Genomic DNA, 21,050 nt, shown 5'->3' with positions numbered 1-21,050 from the left:
ATAAAAAAATCTACAAAACAAAATAGCTAGAGTCTTCAAAAATAGCAGTCTTGAGGGGCGCCTGGGTGGCTCAGTCAGTTAAGCATCTGACTTCAGCTCAGGTCATGAACCCGTAGCTCATGAGTTCAAGTCCTGTGCTGGGCTCTGTGCTGACGACAGCTCAGTGCCTGGAGCCAGCTTTGGATTCTCCCTCTCTCTGTTCCTCCCCCACTCATACTCTGTCACTCTTTCTCAAAAATAAATAAATATTTTTTAAAAGAAAATTTTTTAATTAAAAAAAATGTCAGTCTTAAAAGACAAAAAAAAAAAAAAACAGGAAGGAGGAAGAATAAAACAAACATGACAACTAAGAAAATTCATAATCTCTGGTTGGATTCAGTATGTTTTTTTTGTTTTTTTTTTTTTAATTTTTTTTTTCAACGTTTATTTATTTTTGGGACAGAGAGAGACAGAGCATGAACGGGGGAGGGGCAGAGAGAGAGGGAGACACAGAATCGGAAACAGGCTCCAGGCTCTGAGCCATCAGCCCAGAGCCCGACGCGGGGCTCGAACTCACGGACCGCGAGATCGTGACCTGGCTGAAGTCGGAAGTCTAACCGACTGCACCACCCAGGTGCCCTGTTTTTTAAACATTTGGATAAATTCAAATTTTTTAATATGGCCTATACCTTAAATAGTATCAATCAGGGTTAAATTACTTGGGTGTGCCCACAGCATTATAGCTATGTAGGAAAATGTCCTAATTCATACGAGATGTATGGCGAAGAATTTAGGAGTGAAGTGTCATGATGTCTCCAACCTCAGTTTCCAGTGGTTCAGCATGAAAAAAAAAAGCATGCATGTGTGTGTATTTAGAGAGAGAGAAAACAAATGAGGTATAATGTTAACAACTAGTGAATCTAAGTAAAAGATGTGCAGATATTTGCTGTACTATTCTTTTAGCTTTTTTATAGGTTTGAAACTTTCAAAAGAAAAAAGTTGGAAGAAAAAGCAGGGTGGAAATTAAATTTATTTTCATGTAGCTGATCAGGCTATATTAAGTCTAACTACTTACTCATCCTATCCATAAGTGCTAAAATCAAGTATGAAGTTCAGAAAGGTTTGGCTAAAAATAAAAGTACTAATTCTAACAAATAATAAGTAATTACAAACCAAGCCACCATTAGTTTCCTATGATAGCTGTAGACTAAACATAATCTCTGACGAAAATTCTTAAAAGATGACATGTGGTAAGTCATCTAGGACAATTATAAATTAGCAGAACTATGCTAAGTAATATTTATTCCAAATCCAAATATGACTAGCCAAACAAATTTTTTCTCCAATTGGGATCTATTAGTTACAAGGATCTCTAAAATTAAAATGTTAATACAGATATACAGATAATTTCAGACCACATATCTCTAATAAAAATAAACACAAACTCTGTACCAGTAATTTTGTTAACCTATGCATATATTACATATCATTTAATCCTTTTAACAACTCTGTAACACAGATACTATCATTATCCTCATCTTACAGATTAAGAGGAAAAAAGGCTTGGAAGACTAAATAACTACTACAAGGTCATACTGCTAGTAAATAGCAAAACACATCTTGAATCCAGGCAGTCTGACTCCAGAGCCCATGCTCTTTGCTCTTCTACTGCTTTACTATGAAATGTAAAATTTTAAAAATAAACTGATTGTACTGATTCAAAATTTATGAAAAATTACACAAAGGAGCCATTTCAAGGAAAAATCAAAAGCATGCCTTTCTTCCCAAATACACATTTAAATTTACATATACACTAACTGAATGAAAAAGCTAGAATTTAACCAGAAGCCCAATGTATTGCCAAATCCCACGTGAAAATAAAGATCATATATAACTGTACTCAGTTACCTATTCATATATATGGCTGAATATGTTACATATAAATTCAAAATGAATACCAACATGCTTTCATCTAGAACTTTATCCCTGCTCTCAAGAAAAAAAAAAAAAAAAAACTGAAAAAATTTATTTCGGGTACATCATTCCTCAAATATACTTAATTAAAACAATGACATAAAAGAAAAAAAAGAATAAGCAATTAACCTTGAAAACTAATGCCCCCATAAAAAATATTAACAAATAAACCATGTCCCTCCAAACCTGGTCATCTTACAGTGTTCTCTTAGTGAACTATACCACTATCCATCCAGTTACATAAGCCAAAAACCTAGTGGTGGCAGCACCTTCCTCTTCCTCTTTCCTCATGTCCAATCCATCACCTAGTTCCACCTCCTAAATATCTCTAAATCCATCACTTCTATCTTCACCACCATCTGGCCCAAGATAGAATCATCTCTAATCTGGCCTCTTCCCATCCACACTGCTGTCCTTCTTGTAAACAGTTTTTCCTCTGTATAACATCAAGTCCTCTCTTATAGCACTTACAATAGCTGGAACTTTAAATATCTTTGAACATTTGATTTATGTCTGCCTCCCCTGTTACACAGTAAGTTCTGAGGGTAGTTCTGTGATGAAGCTCGCCATTTCATCATTGTGATCGAGAAGAGTGCCCAGTTAATAAATAAATGCTAAATAACTGAATGCATGTCAAAGATTTCAAGTTTATTTATAAACAGGGGGGAAAATGGTTATAAGGTCCACCAACCATTATAAGGAGTATTTTATTTCATCATTTCTAGATCACACATTTTCACATTTTAACTCTGAAAATGAATACAACTTATAGTTGACGATCTTTAATTGGCAATATTTTCTTCTTTCATAGTGATTCATAAACAAAGGTGTATCTTGGAATTTTTTCTAAAACCTCATGATTTGATGAAATAAGTAAATAAATCTACAACACACCTGGTCCAATCAGTTCAAACTTGGTAATGTAGCCTCCTTTCTCCTTTGGCCACCACCCTACTCCCAATATTTAATAATTAACAGAACCTACTGGTTCTTTCATCAACAGCTATCAAATGCATTCCTGTCTTCCAGTCCCACTATAATAACAGTAGATCTATCTAATCCCTCTTTGCTTCATATCTGAACTCTTGTCATAGCTTCATTCACTTAAACATTTGCTTCAAATTCAACCAATACTGTGCACTTGTGTGTGCAAGTTACTGAAAAGCAGTCCAGTTATCTGTCCCTCCCTCTCCTCTGTCTCCCCTACAATTCAGAATTTTATTATTTTTATGCCTCAAGCTAAAATCACTTTTCTTCACGTTTCTACCTACCAATTCTATATACGCTATTTTAGTTCTAGATTAAATCCCATCTTCTTCATTAAATCTTTCCTAGTTAATCTCTCTTTTCAACTTTAACATTCTAAAATACATAAAATCTAATGCATATTGGCTATATTTGCTCCTTCTTGAAGGCAAGGTTTACATGCCATACATTCTGCTATAGTGTAAGCTCCCAAGAGCTTACTTTTGTCTCTTTTGTTCACTGTTATATCTCCAGCACCTAGAAGAGTATCTGGTACATAACAGCTGCTTCAATAAATACTTACTGAATTAATGCTCCTTATATATTCCAGGGTAGAGAATACATCTTGGCAGCTGTGGTTGAGTGGGAAGAGTCAAAATGAACTGGACTAAATGACTTGAGCTCTTTGAGGTTCAGTTTCTCAATCTGCTAAATGTAAATTAATATTCAGCAGCTCACGAAGTTGTTATATTGATTAAGTGCAGCAATGCTTTAATAGCATCTACTACAGAGCTGAGAACAACAGGATGCTCTCAATAAATGTTTTGATGATTTTGTCATGATCGCTAAATAGTAAGACATATTCAGGGAATGCCTACTAAATCAATAAAATCTCAAGAAAAATATAAAGTTTGAGTAATGTCTAGCCCCTTAACATTTATCTAATCAAGAATTCTATGAGTGAATTACATCTGAAATATTATATATTTAGCTCCAAATTGTAAGCATGGCTGAAACCATTTCTGATTAGGAATAATTCCCATTTGACAGGGTACAAGTATTAATATTTATATTTTACTGACATATACATATTGTATTTAAATGCTTAAAGGAGAACAAAAGTTTTACTGTTTGGATTTCCATAGTGCAATAATCAGAATAGAAGAAAAGCCGCAGACTTATTTGAGCTACACAGTCCCCATAAAGCCAGGAAGTACAAAAATTTCTGTCTACAAAACATTAATGAATAGTATACAATGCTGTTTTACCAGATTTATCAAAATATATAAAAATACACCATAAACAATTACAACAAATAAACTTTTCAACATATTTGCATTCTATTTTACAGAAAGAATATCAGTTAAGTAGTTTTTAAACTTTTTTTTACTAAACTATACAATTCCTTATACTGACTACTTATTAACTTTAAACAATTCCCCAAGTTTTACAGAGAATTAATTTATAATTGAATATAATATCAGATTACTAGACCAATTAGAAACTCTTAGAATTAGAATCTTCCTTGTTCAGCAAACAGGCTTTATTAATTTGTAAGTTGGAACATACATAGACTTTACCTTTCAAAGCTTTTCCAATCCCTCTGGGTACTTTCAATGACTCATAATCTAATTACAAATCACAAGCAAGCAAGAAGGAACGAGCACTCCGTTGTGTCCATTAACTGACACAAAATCATTGCAAATTCCAGTAGGGACACCTAATCTGAGTAGGAATAGAGGGGAAAAAATCCCACCTAAGTAATTTAGATACGAAAAGCTGTAGGACAAAGTATTCTACTTTAAGGTAGCATCAAACCTCTTGGAAAATAACACAAAATGAAAATGTAAGCCAAAAAATGTTAAGAAATATAAACTCAATAAGCAGTCATGCTGAGATGACCACTGAAATCTCTCACATTCACCAGTCATCATAAGAATGTATTCGAACCTCCAGCCTATGAAGCCCTTAGACGTAGATGAAGGTGTTAGAGTTGAGGGTGACTAAGAACCAAATAGAGTGAACGTTAATTTCTGGATGGAAAGGCATTAAGATACTCAGGCGAGTGTTAAGGTCTGCAGCAGTAACGAAGGCCAAAAAGGAGATAAGGTGTTAGGAATGATAAGATTGAGATCTTGAGAATCTAATTTTTTTTTTCATGCCTTTTCTTTTTTAATGGAAACAAGTTAAACGGATGTGATAGCTTAGTGGACAAGAGGTCGTATCTGGAATACCTAAAAAAAAGCCACAAGGAGAGGGGGGAACAAGCAGCCCACAGGAAGGCTTACGGTTAGTTAGGTTTGGAGCCCGGGTAGGGCAAGAGGTCAGAAGGCAAATTACACTAAAAAGTAGATGAGGGAGGTGCCAAAACCCTCAGAGAGCGTAAACGGTTGGTCACAGGATCTCCACTGAATGTGGGTCCCCCCAAAACCCGGTCATTTGGGTACCAGAGACGCTAAGTCCCAACCTTCTCCTGACTCCGCTAGGCTCAAGTCGACCCTCACCGAAACAGAACTGGAAAGGTGTAAAAAATGTGCAAGAGCCACCAACCCGGGAAGTGTTCCAGCTCTAGCAGCAGCCGCCCCAAAAGCAGCCCTCACACACGCAGACGCTCCGACCTCAGCGCCGCAGCCACAGGCATCCCGAGCTTCCCGGCCACCGTAGTAAGAGGAAAGGCCTCCCTTTCGAACCCAGTATGTCAGCCACTTCCGGGGCATTAAATCCTTTTGATTGGCCGTAGCAATATCAACCGCCCACAGGCCCATGACCCACTCACTTCATCCATCCCTTTTCCCCCGTTCTTTGCCATCCCAGCCCCTAGGTCACCAATACGGCAAGCGCAGAGCCAAGGGAAAGTATGTGTCTGTAAGCAATGTCTCTAATAGACAAGCCACATTGTGTCTGCTTTGAGTTCCCGCTGAACAATTGGACTTCAACTCCCAGCATGCAACGCCACACCACGCCTCCTCCTTCGGCGCGGAACTACAAGACCCAATATGCACTGCGCCCCTCATTTTTTTCAGTTTTCACCTGACACCCGGAGATTCCAGTTGTGTTTTCAGAGGAGTCACTAAATTTCTTGTAATAATGTAGACCTTCCTACCAAGGCTCACTTTGATAAAGATACATATATTCCTTTCTATCCTGTTGTGAAGGTTGTCTAAGCCAAGCTGTAGTTGAGACTGATAGACAAAAAGTTATAAAATATTAAGGAATGTGTGCGCTGATTTTCCACATTCCTTTTATTTTTCAAGGATTGAAACACAGGACGGTATAAAGGCTTTTTATGAGATGGAAATTTTTATCCATACTCGTAAGGAGTATGAGGGAAATACTAAAGTATTGCAAAGTGTAATCCTAGGTCGTTTTGCAGTACTGAAAGATTGCGTTGGAACAAGGTCTGCCAGGCATGCTTCTGAATTGCATAGGAAATTATAGTAGGACCTGGGAGTAAAAAATTAACAGTCTGTATTACCGGACTATGTACCTACAAGGGAAAAGAAACCTTTCAGATTGAAGAGTTGAAAGTTAAAAATTAAATTTTAAAATGTTTTTCACTTTTGGGGTGGTTGGGTGGCTCAGTGGTTTGAGGTCAGGTCCTGAGCTCACTGTTCATGAGTTCGAGCCCCACATCTCTGCTGACAGCGCAGAGCCCTCTTTGGATCCTCTGTCCCCCTCTCTCTGTGCCCCTCCCCTCCTTTTACTCTCTCAAAAATAAACATTTTTTTAGTGTTTTTCACTTTTTTAACATATTAATGGTTTGGATTATTTTCATTCTTACAAAAACAGATAACTGGAACTATTTATTTTCTGTTAGGTGGTAGGGCAACCAAGTGACCAATTACACAAGATCATAAATGTAACATTTATTAGATTTAACAAACTGACTTATCTTGCCTCATTAGTCTGTGATTCCATATTTTAAAATACAGAACTTTGTTTTGATTTCTTAGGACAGATAGCATGCATTGAACAAGCTGTCTGTATGCCTTTTGTTACTTTCATAAAGATTTGGATTACCAAGAATGAATGTATTTTATTTTTTATATTTTGCACTAATAGGCCATGAGAAACAATGCTTGAATCCTTAAACTATGTGGTAATTTTACAAAATAAAATTGACATATACCATTAACATTGGTTTTCTGTGGATTTACAGCAAAACAGATTTTAATTGGTTGGAAAAATGGAGTAGAATACTTACCATTTTTATAACCTCACATAGAAGTCACAGAGGGTAATTGTATTCTGTAACACGGACATGGCATCCACTACCATACAAACTGCTTCCCAACTCCAGTGTGCTAAATTATGCAGCACTAGCAAGTAAATATTTAAAATCTATGATCACAGAAAACAATCTGCTGCTTTCCATACTCATGCACCAAAACAATATGAATGCAATGAGAGAAACATTTCCATTGGAATGATTAGAGGTAATGATAAACTATAATTAGGTTATCTGTTATTCATAACTGTTTGCAGTAAATACAAAATTGCATCCACTTATTAAAGATGTTATTAAGGAAGCTTTTAAAATATGCTAAATAATTGATATACATATCCTAAAGCAGTTTCAATGATCAATTGTGTAAATGAACGTGGAAAAAAGTTTAAAGAGTACATAATTTATGTAACAGACTGTAGGTTTTTAAAAGAGATTCTTGCAGCTGCAGTACTCAGCAATGTCCTCATTAAAAAAAATTTTTAATGTTTATTCATTGTTGAGAGAGACAGACAGACAGACAGACAGAACAGGAGTAGGGAAAGGGCAGACAGTGAGCAGGACACAGAATCTGAAGCAGGCTCTAGGCTCTGGGCTGTCAGCACAGAGTCTGATGCAGGGCTCAAACCCACGAACTGTGATATCATGACCTGAGCTGAAGTCAGACCCCTAACCGACTGAGCCACCCAGGCACCCCTCCCTTCTCATTTTTAACTGTGTCTTTGACTTTCCAATTCAGCCAATTGCCAAGCACACAAAAATCAAAACCATACAAGATATTCGTCTGAGTTCAACAAATACACAGTGAGTACTGCTAGGGACAAAACACTCTGCTTAGCCACTAAGTCTATTTCTGAAGCACAGGAAAGATTTAAAAGGGAAATGAAAATAAGATAAGAGAGCTTTATCAGAATGGAAGGTGGGAAGTAAAATATGTGTAATGTTGTCTTCTAAACATCACTTATGCATTCAGTTAATCATAACTCTGCAAGAGCTAATACACATTCTAAAAGGCAGGAGCCACATCTTAAACATCTGTGTCCCTCTTAGCTCTAACACAATACTTTGTTCAGAGTAACTTACTCTCCATAAGTGTTGTGGGAGTTCACTGTGATATCTGAGGCCCTGAAACTCCCTCTCTATTCATACTGTGTAGTTTTAATATAATATATTTTTAACATCTGAGTTTCATTTTCTTCATTAGTAATTCAGATTGTATAATAAGTATTAAAACCATAATATTTGATTAATCAGAATGGTACACTCAAAAATCATGAAAGAGCATTTACTGCGGGGTATGGGTATATATAACAACATTTATCTTAAGTGTCAAGACCTTTATAAAATGCCATCATATCCCAGGCATATACTGTCCTTTGAAAGTATACCAGCCATTCTAGTAGCATTGACTGTGATACAACTCCAGATTTTTGTTAGTGAACTTTTAATCCTTAACTTCTACCAAGTATACTTCTTTATCCATCTCCCTCCTGGGCCCAAGTAAAGATGAAAGTTCTGTTTAATAAGTAAATGTGTAACATAAATCCCTGATCAAGGATATTATCTTTAGATAAAATGAACTCAGCCCTTAATGAGACAAATAACTTGTAGGCCTCTAAAAGCTAAAAAAATTATTTTGAGGATAACTTAAAACCTTTTCTCCTTCTCAAATGACCTTATTTCTGTCACTTCTCCTACGTCTTCAACCTCTCTTTCTTCACTGCCCCGTTTACCTCAACCTACAAACATGCACAGAATCCCCATAATTTTGAAAACAACTTCAGTGAACTCAGCTTCCCTCCTAAATGCAATATTATTCCATCTTCCTATTCCTTTCATAACCACATTCAGCAAGTGCTGCAAAATAAACCTTCATCTTAAAATGCAGCTCAGGATCTATATTCACAGGTTATACCTACTAAATACCCAGCACTTTGGAAATATGAAGAGAATTCAGATAGAAAATTATGGTCCATGATACAGTGTGATAAACATTATGATAGAGGTATGAACAAGGTATTAAGAGAATATGGATTGTCAGTTACTCTCAATTCGAGGGACCCTAGATGAGAAATTCCTGAGATAAATGATAAAAATAATTAACCAGAAAAATCTATACACTGAAACCTATAGAAAGCTTATGAAAGAAATTGAAGAAGACACAAAAAAATGGAAAAAGATTCCATGCTCCTGGATAAGAAGAACAAATATTGTTAAAATGTCCATACTACCCAAAGCAAGCTACATATTCAATGCAATCCCTATCAAAATAACACCAGCAGTCTTCACAGAGCTAGAACAAACTGTCCTAAAATTTGTATGGAACCAGAAAAGACCCCGAATAGCCAAAGCAATCTTGAAAAAGAAAACCAAAGCAGGAGGCATCACAATCCCAGACATCAAGCTTTATTACAAAGCTGTAGTCATCAAGACAGTATGGTAGTAGTACAAAAACAGACACTCAGATCAATGGAGCAGAATAGAGACCCCAGAATGGACCCACAACTGTATGGCCAACTAATCTTTGACAAAGCAGGAAAGAATATCCAATGGAATAAAGACAGCCTCTTCAGCAAGTGGTGCTGGGAAAACTGGACAATGACATGCAGAAAAATGAACCTAGATCACTTTCTTACACTATACACAAAATAAACTCAAAATGGATGAAAGACCTAAACGTAAGGCAGGAAACCATCAAAATCCTTGAGGAGAAAGCAGGCAAAAACCTCTTTGACCTTCACTGCAGCAACTTCTTACTCAACACATCTCAACACCCAAAAACCAAACATCCAGTGAAGAAATGGGCAAAAGACATGAATAGATACTTCTCCAAAGAAGACATCCAGATGGCCAACCGACACGCGAAAAATTGCTCAATATCACTCATCATCAGGGAAATACAAATCAAAACCACAGTGAGATACCACCTCACACCTGTCAGAATGGCTAACATTAACAACTCAGGCAACAATAGATGTTGGCGAGGATGTGGAGAAAGAGGATCTCTTTTGCACTGCTGGTGGGAATGCAAATTGGTGCAGCCATTCTGGAAAACCGTATGCAGGTTCCTCAAAAAATTAAAAATAGAAATACCCTAGAACCCAGCAATTGCACTAGTAGGCATTTATCCAAGGGATACAGGTATGCTGTTTCAAAGGGGCATATGCACCCAATGTTTATAGCAACACTATCGATGATAGCCAAAGTATGGAAAGAACCCAAATGTCCATCGATGGATGAACGGATAAAGAAGATGTGGTATATATGCACAATGGAGTATTACTCGGCAATCAAAAAGAATGAAATCTTGCCATTTGCAACTACGTGGATGGAACTGGAGGGTATTATGCTAAGTGAAATTAGTGTCAGAGAAAGACAAATATCATATGACTTCACTCATATGAGGACTTTAAGAGATAAAACAGATGAACATAAGGGAAGGGAAACAAAAATAATATAAAAACAGGGAGGGGTACAAAACATAAGAGACTCATAAATATGGAGAACAAACTGAGGGTTGCTGGAGGGGTTGTGGGAGGGGGTATGGGCTAAATTGGTAAGGGGTATTAAGGAATCTACTCCTGAAATCATTGTTGCACTGTATGCTAACTAACTTGGATGTATATTTTAAAAAATAAATAAAAAAAATTTAACCAGCTGCAGAAGAGGGAGGCTTAACCAATGTAGAATAACATAAATTCATTATAGTTGGAACAAGAGAGGGAGGGAATGGTCCAATACAAGACTGGAAAGACAGACGGGGGCTATTTCCTTAAAAGGGTCTTGTGTACTGTGATAAGAATCTTGGAGTTTAACCTGGTTATATAGGTAACCATTTAGGGAATGACATTTTAGGCTGCTGGTTGTGGTATTACAGGGAATGATTTGGGCTGGAAAGAACAGTTAGGAGATTGTTTTCATGATTCAGTTTAAAAAATGGGAAGTCTGAAGTAAATAGTGATAAGGAAAGAGCAAAAAGAATTGGTCAGAGATATTAGGATAATAGAATCAAGAAGAGGTGTGAAGAGGAGAAGGAATCAAGAAAGATTTCTAAGTTTCTGGTTTTCCGATTTTCCAGATGTTGAATTAGGAATGCTTAGGGCGCCTGGCTGGCTCAGTCAGAAGAGCATACTACTCTCGATCTCAGGATTGTGAGTTCAAGCCCTGCATTGGGTGTAGAGATTACTTAAAAATAAAATCTCAAGGGGCACCTGGGTGGCCCAGTCAGTTGAGCGTCTGAGATCTCAGCTCAGGTCTTGATCTCAGGGCAGTAAGTTTAAGGCCTGTGTTGGGCTCCACACTGGGCATGAAGCCTACTTAAAAAATAAAAAAATAAATAGGGGCGCCTGGGCGGTTCAGTCGGTTGAGCGTCCAGCTTCAGCTCAGGTCATGATCTCACAGTCCGTGAGTTCGAGCCCCGCATCGGGCTCTGTGCTGACAGCTTAGAGCCTGGAGCCTGCTTCGAATTCTGTGTCTCCCTCTCTCTCTGCTCCTCCGCCGCTCATACTCTGTCTCTCTCTCTCCTTCAAAGATAAATTAAAAAAAATTTTTTTAAATAAATAAATTAATTAAAAATATGGGCACCTGGGTGGCTCAGTTGGTTGAGTGTCCTGATCTAGATTTCAGCTCAGGTCATGATCTCACGGTTAGTGAGTTTGAGTCCCACATCGGGCTGTGTGCTAACAGTGTGGAGCCTGCTTGGGATTCTCTCTCTCTCCTTCTCTCTGCCCTTCTCCCACTTGCACTGTCTCTCTCTCTCTCTCTCTCAAAATAAAAATAAATAAATAAATAAATAAATAAATAAATAAATAAAATCTTAAAAAAAAAAAAAAAAGGAATGCTTAAGAGTTGTCAGATGGCTATGTCCAGGAGACAGTTCGATATGAAGTTTAAGAGGAAGATTTGAGCTGAATATATATACCTTTAGGAGTGATTAACTTTAAATAACAATTGAAAAAAAACAAAAACAAAAACATGGGCATGGATAAGATTGTGAGCTAGGTAGATAGAGATGTAAGCTCCTAGCCAGAAGTGAGGTAGGGTAGAGAATGGTGTATACAAATGTCTCGAAATTCTTCAGGGAATAGGATTTTTACATAAGAGCAGAGGATTACAGAATGAGGAGAAAGCTGAATTCATCTCTGGACCTGGTGTGCATGAATAAGTGAGAACAAAAAGACCAAAAAAAAAAAAAAAAAAACCAACCCACATAAATTCAAGAAAGTTTCAGGGAGACCGAATTCAGAGAAAAGTCAGCATTCATTAAAACCAGGATGTGAGGGGCGCCTGGGTGGCGCAGTCGGTTAAGCTTCCGACTTCAGCCAGGTCACGATCTTGCGGTCCGTGAGTTCGAGCCCCGCGTCAGGCTCTGGGCTGATGGCTCAGAGCCTGGAGCCTGTTTCCGATTCTGTGTCTCCCTCTCTCTCTGCCCCTCCCCCGTTCATGCTCTGTCTCTCTCTGTCCCAAAAATAAATAAATGTTGAAAAAAAAAATTAAAAAAAAAAAAACCAGGATGTGAAATAAGAATTCTATGAGGAGAACTAGGTTTTAGCAAATTAGAGCATGAAAGAAGGAATGGAAAGATTTCAGAGGGAGAAAAGTAGAGGATTGGGCTAGGGGAGAGGAAGCACAGCTGAGAACACAAAAGGGAAGATGATGACCAAGGATGACAGGAATATGAGGTATGTTCACCAGCCTCAAAGTTTCGAAACAGAAATTCTATATAAATCTGAGATTCACCTTAACATGTGTGTGTCACTTTCACTGCTCTTGGCAGTGGAGAGTATAACTGACTTGCTTACACTTACATCCTTCTTTTATTTTTTTTTAATATGAAATTCATTGTCAATTTGGTTTCCATACAACGCCCAGTGCTCATCCCAACAGGTGCCCTCCTCAATGCCTGTCACCCACTTTCCCCTCCCCACCCCCCCCCCATCAACCCTCAGTTTATTCTCAGTATTTAAGAGTCTCTTATGGTTTGCCTCCTTTCCTCTCTATAACTCCCCCCTGGTCTTCTGTTTTCCTCCCCCCTGGTCTTTTTCCTCCCCCCTGGTCTTCTGTTGAGTTTCTCAGGATCCACATATGAGTGAAAACATACGGTATCTGTCTTTCTCTGTATGACTTAAAATAACATTCTCCAGTTCCATCCATGTTGCTACAAAAGGCTAGATTTCATTCTTTCTCATTGCCAAGTAGTATTCCATTGTGTATATAAACCACAACTTCTTTATCCATTCGTCAGTTGCTGGACATTTAGGCTCTTTCCATAATTTGGCTATTGTTGAGAGTGCTGCTATAAACATTGGGGTACAAGTGCCCCTATGCCTCAGCACTCCTGTATCCCTTGGGTAAATTCCTAGCAGTGCTATTGCTGGATTATAGGGTAGATCTATTTTTAATTTTTTGAGGAACCTCCACACTGTTTTCCTGAGTGGCTGCACCAGTTCGCATTCCCACCAATAGTGCAAGAGGGTTCCCGTTTCTCCACATCCTCGCCAGCATCTATAGTCTCCTGATTTGTTCATTTTGGCCACTCTGACTGGCGTGAGGTGATATCTGAGTGTGGTTTTGATTTGTATTTCCCTGATGAGGAGCAACGTTGAGCATCATTTCATGTGCCTGTTGGCCATCTGTACATCTGACATCCTTCTTTTTTTTTTAATTTTTTTTAACGTTTATTTATTTTTGAGACAGAGAGAGACAGAGCATGAACAGGGGAGGGTCAGAGAAAGAGGGAGACACAGAATCTGAAACAGGCTCCAGGCTCTGAGCAGTCAGCACAGAGCCCGATGCAGGGCTTGAACTCACGGACCGCGAGATCATGACCCGAGCTGAAGTCGGACACTTAGCTGACTGAGCCACCCAGGCACCCCGACATCCTTCTTTTATAATGGAACCCACCATCCTCCTTACAGCCCAGAGCTTCTGGGGAGTTCTACTCCCACCTCAACCCCTACAAGACATAAATTATGATTTGCCTAAAGTTTAGACCTGAATTAAACATTGTGGCCCATTTCTCTTGGTTTAGGCATGAATATGTGATGCAATTCCAGGCAATGAGATGTGAGGGAAAATTTGCTAGAGAGCTTCTGGGGAAAGTTTTTTTTCTCTCTAACAAAAAGCAGTTCATGCTGTACACCCTGGTCATAGCAGTATTATTCACAATAGCTAAAAGATGGAAGCAGCCCAAGTGTTCATACACAGGTGAATGAATAAGCAAAATGTATATAGATACAATGCAATATTATTCAGCCTTTAAAAGTATGAAATGGAGGGGTGCCTGTGTGGCTCAGTCAGTTAAGCATCTGACTTCAGCTCAGGTCATGATCTCTCTGTGGGTTCAAGCCCCTCATCGGGCTCTGTGCTCAGAGCCTGGAACCTGCTTCAGATGCTGTGTCTCCCTCTCTCTCTGTCCCTCCCCACTCATGCTCTGTCTCTGTCTCTCTCAAAGGTAAATACACATTTTTTTTAATTAAAAAAAAAGTAAATTGGACTTCATCAAAATTAAAACCTTTCATGCATCAAAGGACTCTCTGAAGAAAGTGAAAAGACAGTCCACAGGATGGAAAAAATATTTGCAAGTCATATATCTGATAAAGTTCTAGTATCCAGAATATGTAAAGAATTTACAGATCAGGAATAAAAAGACAACAACCCAGTTAAAAGATAGGCGAAGAAATTGAATAGATACTTCTCCAAAGGATATGTACAGGTAGTCAATAAGCACATGAAAAGATGTTCACTAATCATATTTTATGCTAATTAAAATGTATTTTTATGTCTAGACCTACATATATAGATATATATACATATACACACACACTTAAGAGTAATAAAAAATGTTTCAAATTACAAAATGCTAAATAGCCACTGTGTTAATTATGTATTCTGTATTAAAAATTACCTATTTCTAGGGGCGCCTGGGTGGCGCAGTCGGTTAGGCGTCCGACTTCAGCCAGGTCACGATCTCACAGTCCGTGAGTTCGAGCCCCGCATCAGGCTCTGGGCTGATGGCTCAGAGCCTGGAGCCTGTTTCCGATTCTGTGTCTCCCTCTCTCTCTGCCCCTCCCCCGTTCATGCTCTGTCTCTCTCTGTCCCAAAAATAAATAAACGTTGAAAAAAAAAATTTTTTTTTAAAAATTACCTATTTCTTGGTGATTTTAAAGAACAACAGTTATTATTTCACAATTTGGGGGGATTAGTAACCTGGGCATAACTTAGCTGGATTCTCTGCTTCCTGATGTCCTTCAAGGTTGTAATCAAGGTGATGGCCAAGGTCTATGGACCCATCTGAAGGCATGACTAGGGAAGAATGTGCCTCCAAGTTCATTTCAGTGGTTGTTGACAGGATTCAGTTCTTTGTTGGACTAAGGGCCTTAGTTCCTCACTGGCTATTAGTCATAGTCACTCTCATTTCTTTGCCAGAAAGCATCTTGTTTCTTCAAAACATGTGAGCCAAGAAGCACTAGAGAGTTTGCTAGCAAAATAGAAGTTATAGTCTTTTTTTTTTCTTTTTCTTTTTTTTAAATTTGAGATCCAGAGTGTGTGTGAGCAGGGGAGAGGGGCAGAGAGAGAGAGAGAATCTTTTTTTTAATTAATTTATTTATTTTGAGAGAGAGAGAGCACCAAAGGGAGATGGACAGAGAGAGAGAGAGAATGCCAAGCAAGCTCTCCACTGTCAGTGCTGAGCCTGATGCAGGGCTTGATGCAGGGCTCAGTCCCATAAATCGTGAGATCATGACCTGAGCCGAAATCCAGAGTCAGACACTTAACCAACTGAGCCACCGTGGAAGTCATACAGGTAGCATCTCATCACTGTTGTTGTATTCTACATGTTAGAAACGATCCACTCCATCTAGCCCACACTCAAGGAGAGACGATTACAAAAGGGCATACACACAAGGAAGCAGGGATCATTGGAGGCCATTTTAAAAACACCTACCATCATAGGGGTGCCTGGGTGGCTCAGTCAGTTAAGCATCTGACTTCGGGTCAGGTCATGATCTCTTGGTTTGTGAGTTTGAGCCCCACATTGGGCTCTGTGCTGACAGCTGGATCCTGGAGCCTGCTTAGGACTCTGTGTCTGCCCCTCTCATGCTCTGTCTCTGCCCCTCAATAATAAATAAACGTTAAAAAAATTTTTTTGAATAAAAAATAAAAATACCTACCATAGTCACCTTATACAGTTGTTGCAAATATCATGCTAATTCTTAAGTACCTTGGAACCACAAAATGCAATAGGAACTGAAGCAAGGAAGTGAATGACTAGCTTTATGGTGAAATGGTTCTTTGCTATTCAAGAATCTATTGCAAAAAAAAAAAAAAAAATCTATTGCATTCATGCTTTCTGAGAGAAAGTATTTAACAAGTTGTCTTTTTTTTTCTTACCTAAGCATTTACCACTCACATCCTCTCCATACCCTGAGACAGTGTTTATCTTTGATGTTGCCACCAGCAAAGTTCAAAACCATTACAGCATTTTAACACTGTTGCATTATATAGGGCAAAGGATGTGAGAATCATTTCCTTGAGGCCTAAACAATATTAGTCATGAGAACAAATATTATGGGTAAGAGATCCTACTAAGTTAGTGCTGAGAACCAGTTAAAGAATGATAAAGACACTTTTGTGTATTTAGTATGGTTTTTGTGGGTACATTATATATGCAGCCCTCTAAGGCTTGGGGACATAGAACAATGATTCCTCTTGCCTGGGGCTAGTTGCATAACTGATGTGTTTAAGGTACCTGGAACCTCTTAGGCAGTAAATATTATACTCTTTGCCTTCTCTAACATTACTCAACTTTTAGGTGATTTGAACTCTGGTCAGTATGACCTCAAAATTCACATTTTTCTTTCTCCTTTTTATTCTTTCCATTCTTATGAAAATTAACTATTTTTCCAATTATTTTTTTTAAAAAACCTATGCTCTTCTTTCTACCTTACACTGCTTTCCAGGAAGACAGCAAGTTAAATACTGTTCATAAACATTACTTCTGTTAGTTTAAATTTTAGCCTGACCCAATTTCAGATTCTTCTGAATCTAAATATAGCCTCTGTCAGAGAGTCTGGGTGGCTCAGTCAGTTGAGCATCTGACTCTTGATTTTGGCCTGGGTCATGATCCCACAGTTCGTAGGATCGAGCTCTGCATCGGGCTCTGCACTGACAGCATGGAGTCTCCTTGAGATTCTATGTCTTTCTCTGCCCTCCCCCCCACCCCGATTTATCTCTCTTTCAAAATAAATAAACACTTAATAAATAAATAAGTATATAAAGCCTCTCTCTCTCTTTCTATCTCCCCTCCCTCCCTCTCTCTCTCTTTCTCCATCTCTGTCTCTGTTAACAGAAAATCGTTTACTTTTTTGGCTGCTAGGACACTGAGAATTCAGCGAACTTGGAGAAAGAGGAAAGAGTCTAATACTGACAGTTTGTCGCTTGAACCAAAATCCAGGTCTCAAACTTTGAACTGGGGGAAGATTCAAATAATAATGTTTATGAATAGTTCATAATAACATGGAAATGTGCTTCATGTACTAATGGCAAGTGAAAAAAAAGCTGGCTAAAAAATTATGTTGGTAAAATAATCACAACTCTTACTAACAAACAAATGAAAAACAACACTTAGAAGAAAAATATCAAGAAATGCAGGTAAAAATATCAACAGTAGTTGCCTTTAGATGATGAAATTTTGAATGATGTTTTTCCTTCCTGCTGCATTTACAAATGATTTACAATCTGTATTTTATTTTATAAATATAAAGGGATTACTAACTTAATAATAAGTTGATATTAATATTAAACCTTGGTATCACAAAAGCTGTAGTTTATATTAAACTATATATAGAGAGATAGACACACAGACACATTTTTTTTTCAAGAGAGAGGGCACAAGTGAGCAAGGGGAAGAAGAGAGAGAGAGAATCCCACGAGGAACAGAGAGAGAAAGAGAGAGAGAGAGAAGCGGGGCTCCCTCGGGGCTTGTGTTTTTACCGAAAGTGGGGCTCGTGCTCACCCGAAGCTGGGTTCAAGCTCATTTGATATGGGACTTGAACTCACCAACTATGAGATCATGACCTGAGCCGAAGTCGGATGCTTAATGACTGGGCCACCCAGGTGCCCTTAGACTGATACATTTTAGAGTAAAAAGGCAACCACAATGGGGCACCTGAGTGGCTCCTTAGGTTAAGTGTCTGACTCTTGACTTCGGCTCAGGTCATGATCTCACAGTTTCTGAGTTCAAGCCCAGCGTTGGGCTCTGAGCTGGCAGTGCGGAGCCTGCTTGAGATTTTCTCTCTCTGCCCCTCCCCCATTTGTGCTGTCTCGGTCTCTCTCGATGATAAATAAATAAACTTAAAAAAAAAAAAAAAAAGGCTGCCACAAGAGAACACCTCCTGATATTTATTCTTTTTGACTTCTCTACAGAAACACAGAAGCTAGGAAGGATCATATTTATTAAGTCCCAGTGCTTAGTTGAAAATTATTATTTACTTAAATTCACAAAGTTTGTACCATTGAGTGACAAATGCCAGTTTCAAAATAAATCTACTCTAGTTTTGAAAATGTTTAATCTTTGAGTCATGGCTAAATATTGAGTTGGCCAGGTGCCTATGTGAACATGACATTTTCTTGCTGTTGAGGAGCTTGAAATCTACTGAGGGAGACAAACATATACACGATGAATTATAAAACAAAGCAGAGTGTGAACAAGACTTTAAATAAAGACACAAAGTCTTACTGTGACATACAAGAGGAGTAAATTCCTCAGAATAAATTCCATCTTGGTGGGGCACCTGAGTGGCTCAATTGGTTAAGCATCTGACTTCAGCTCAGGTCATGAACTAGAGGTTCATGAGTTTGAGCCCCGCATCGGGCTCCGTGCTGACAGCTCAGAACCTGAAGCCTGTTTTGGATTCTATGTCTCCCTTTCTCTCTGTTCCTCCCCTGCTCATACTCTGTCTCTCTCTCTTTCAAAAATAAATAAAGATTAAAAAACTTTTTTTTTTAATTCCATCTTGGAATAGAAGGTAATTTGGGCTGGGCTAAATATATATGTGCATGTGTGTGTGCACATATACATATACAAGCACTTTTGTATATATGTGTATACATATACGTACATGTGTAGGCACATGTATATTCTGATTTTTAAAATAACCTAAGTCTTTGATAAAAATTCAGGCGTTGAGGAAATATATAATACAATCAAGATAATGAACCCTAAGAATATGATATATAATCTTTAACTTTTTATGAACATATTAACATAAAATATTACAAACATTTGTTAATTTAATGAATCTGTATGCATTGCCTACAATGTGCTAGGCACTATTTTAGGGGCTTGGGTTATATCAGTGAACAAAAACAGTGATTCCTCTTCTCAAGGAGGTTATATTTTAGTCGGTTAAGACAGAATATACAACAAATAAAATAGGGGCGCCTGGTTGGCTCAGTAGAAAAAGCATGCAACTCTTGATCTTAAGGTTGTGAGTTCAAACCCCACACTGGGTGTAGAAATTACTAAAACAAATAATAAACTTTAAAAAAATTAAAAATAGGGGTGTCTGGGTGACTCAGTCAGTTGAGCGTCTGACTTTGGCTCAGGTCATGCATGATCTTGCAGTTCATGGGTTGGAGCCCCGTAATTGGGGCTGTCAGCACAGAGCCCACTTCTGATCTTCTGTCCTCCCCTCTCCCTGCCCCTCCCCCACTGGTTCTCTCTCTCAAGATAAATAAACTTAAAAATAATAATAATAAATAAATAATAAAATAAATGAATTATGTAGAATGCTAGAAAGTGATAAGTCCTTTGGAGATGGAGGGAGGAAGAAAAATAGAGGACAGGAAGGAGGCTCAAGAGTCCTGAGGTGTGGATTACAATTTTAAATATGACACTCAGGGTAGACGTCATTTCGAAGGCGACATGTGAATGAAAACTTAAGGGAGATGAAGGATAAAGGCAACCAGATCTGAGGGAAGAGCATTCTGGTCACAGGAGACAGGCTGTGCACAAAACCTTAAGGTGGGAATGTGCCTTACCGTGCACTTTTCTTGTCAGAAAGGTCTGTAAGTATTTGGGAGCTGACAAGCTCACCATGGCAGATACTAACTAGTTCTCCTGCATTCTAATTTTCACTTAAAATCTCAAATTTTATTATCAGCAAAAAATACTGCATAGTTTTCCTTGAAGTAAGTAACAGGTTCACTTCATTCGTTTTTGAAAAAAATTCTGTCAGATGCCAAAGTCTGAATAAACATAGTTTGCCACTTACTTTTTCATGTAAAAAGGGCATTTCAGGAAAAAATTGTGTAGTTTACCTGGAATTCAAATAATTATAGACTTTTGCCCTCCAGAAGTGTGAAACAATAGATTTCTGTTCTTTAAACCACTAAATTTGTGGTACTTTATTATGGCAGCCCTAGCAAGCTAATACAGCATGCAACAATTTATGAATTAGGTATATATTTCTTTTATTACTAATTCAAACATCGCCAGCTCATCAACAGGATGCACAAACATGTACAATAGTAAATTCAGTCATCTTTGATATTTGGATGACATTCAGTTACATAAAACCATAAATTTAAGCAAAATTTTCAGTTTGTTGTTATAAAAGCATTTTTTTTTTTTTTTTTTTTTTTTGGCAAGGTAGGATGATAGAACATGAAAGTTTTAGCTCTTACATTTAGGTCTCTCTCTCACTCTCTCTCTCTTTTTTTACGTTTAGGTTTTTGATCCATTTTGATTTCCTTTTGGTAAATGATAGAAGATAAAGCTTCAGGAGCACCTGGGTGGCTCAGTCAGTTAAGCGTCCAACTCTTGATTTCGGCTCAGTCATGACCTCACGGTCTGAAGGATGGAGCCCCACTTCAGGCTCTGCACTGTCAGCTCAGACGGTGCCAA

At 38.1% G+C, this 21,050-nt stretch overlaps 1 protein-coding gene across 5 annotated transcripts in view; it reads right to left on the bottom strand.

Annotated features, from left to right (window-relative positions):
* ATG4C (autophagy related 4C cysteine peptidase) overlaps positions 1 to 5,616 on the bottom strand; it is a 93,570-nt gene extending 87,954 nt beyond the window's left edge. The window contains exons 1-2 of one of the 5 annotated variants that reach the window (XM_045477661.1): positions 5,470 to 5,616; positions 4,500 to 4,644 (exon numbers count right to left, since the gene is read on the bottom strand). The gene's annotated coding sequence lies outside the window, so the exon portion shown is untranslated. The remainder of the gene's footprint in view (positions 1 to 4,499; positions 4,645 to 5,469) is intronic. The other 4 variants (XM_045477659.1, XM_045477656.1, XM_045477660.1 and 1 more) reach the window with 4 other exon arrangements.
* Between the last annotated feature and the right edge of the window lie 15,434 nt (positions 5,617 to 21,050).

This window comes from Leopardus geoffroyi, chromosome C1, assembly GCF_018350155.1.
Source record: "Leopardus geoffroyi isolate Oge1 chromosome C1, O.geoffroyi_Oge1_pat1.0, whole genome shotgun sequence".
Lineage (NCBI taxonomy): Eukaryota > Metazoa > Chordata > Mammalia > Carnivora > Felidae > Leopardus > Leopardus geoffroyi.
This window is presented reverse-complemented; position numbering and strand designations above follow the sequence as displayed.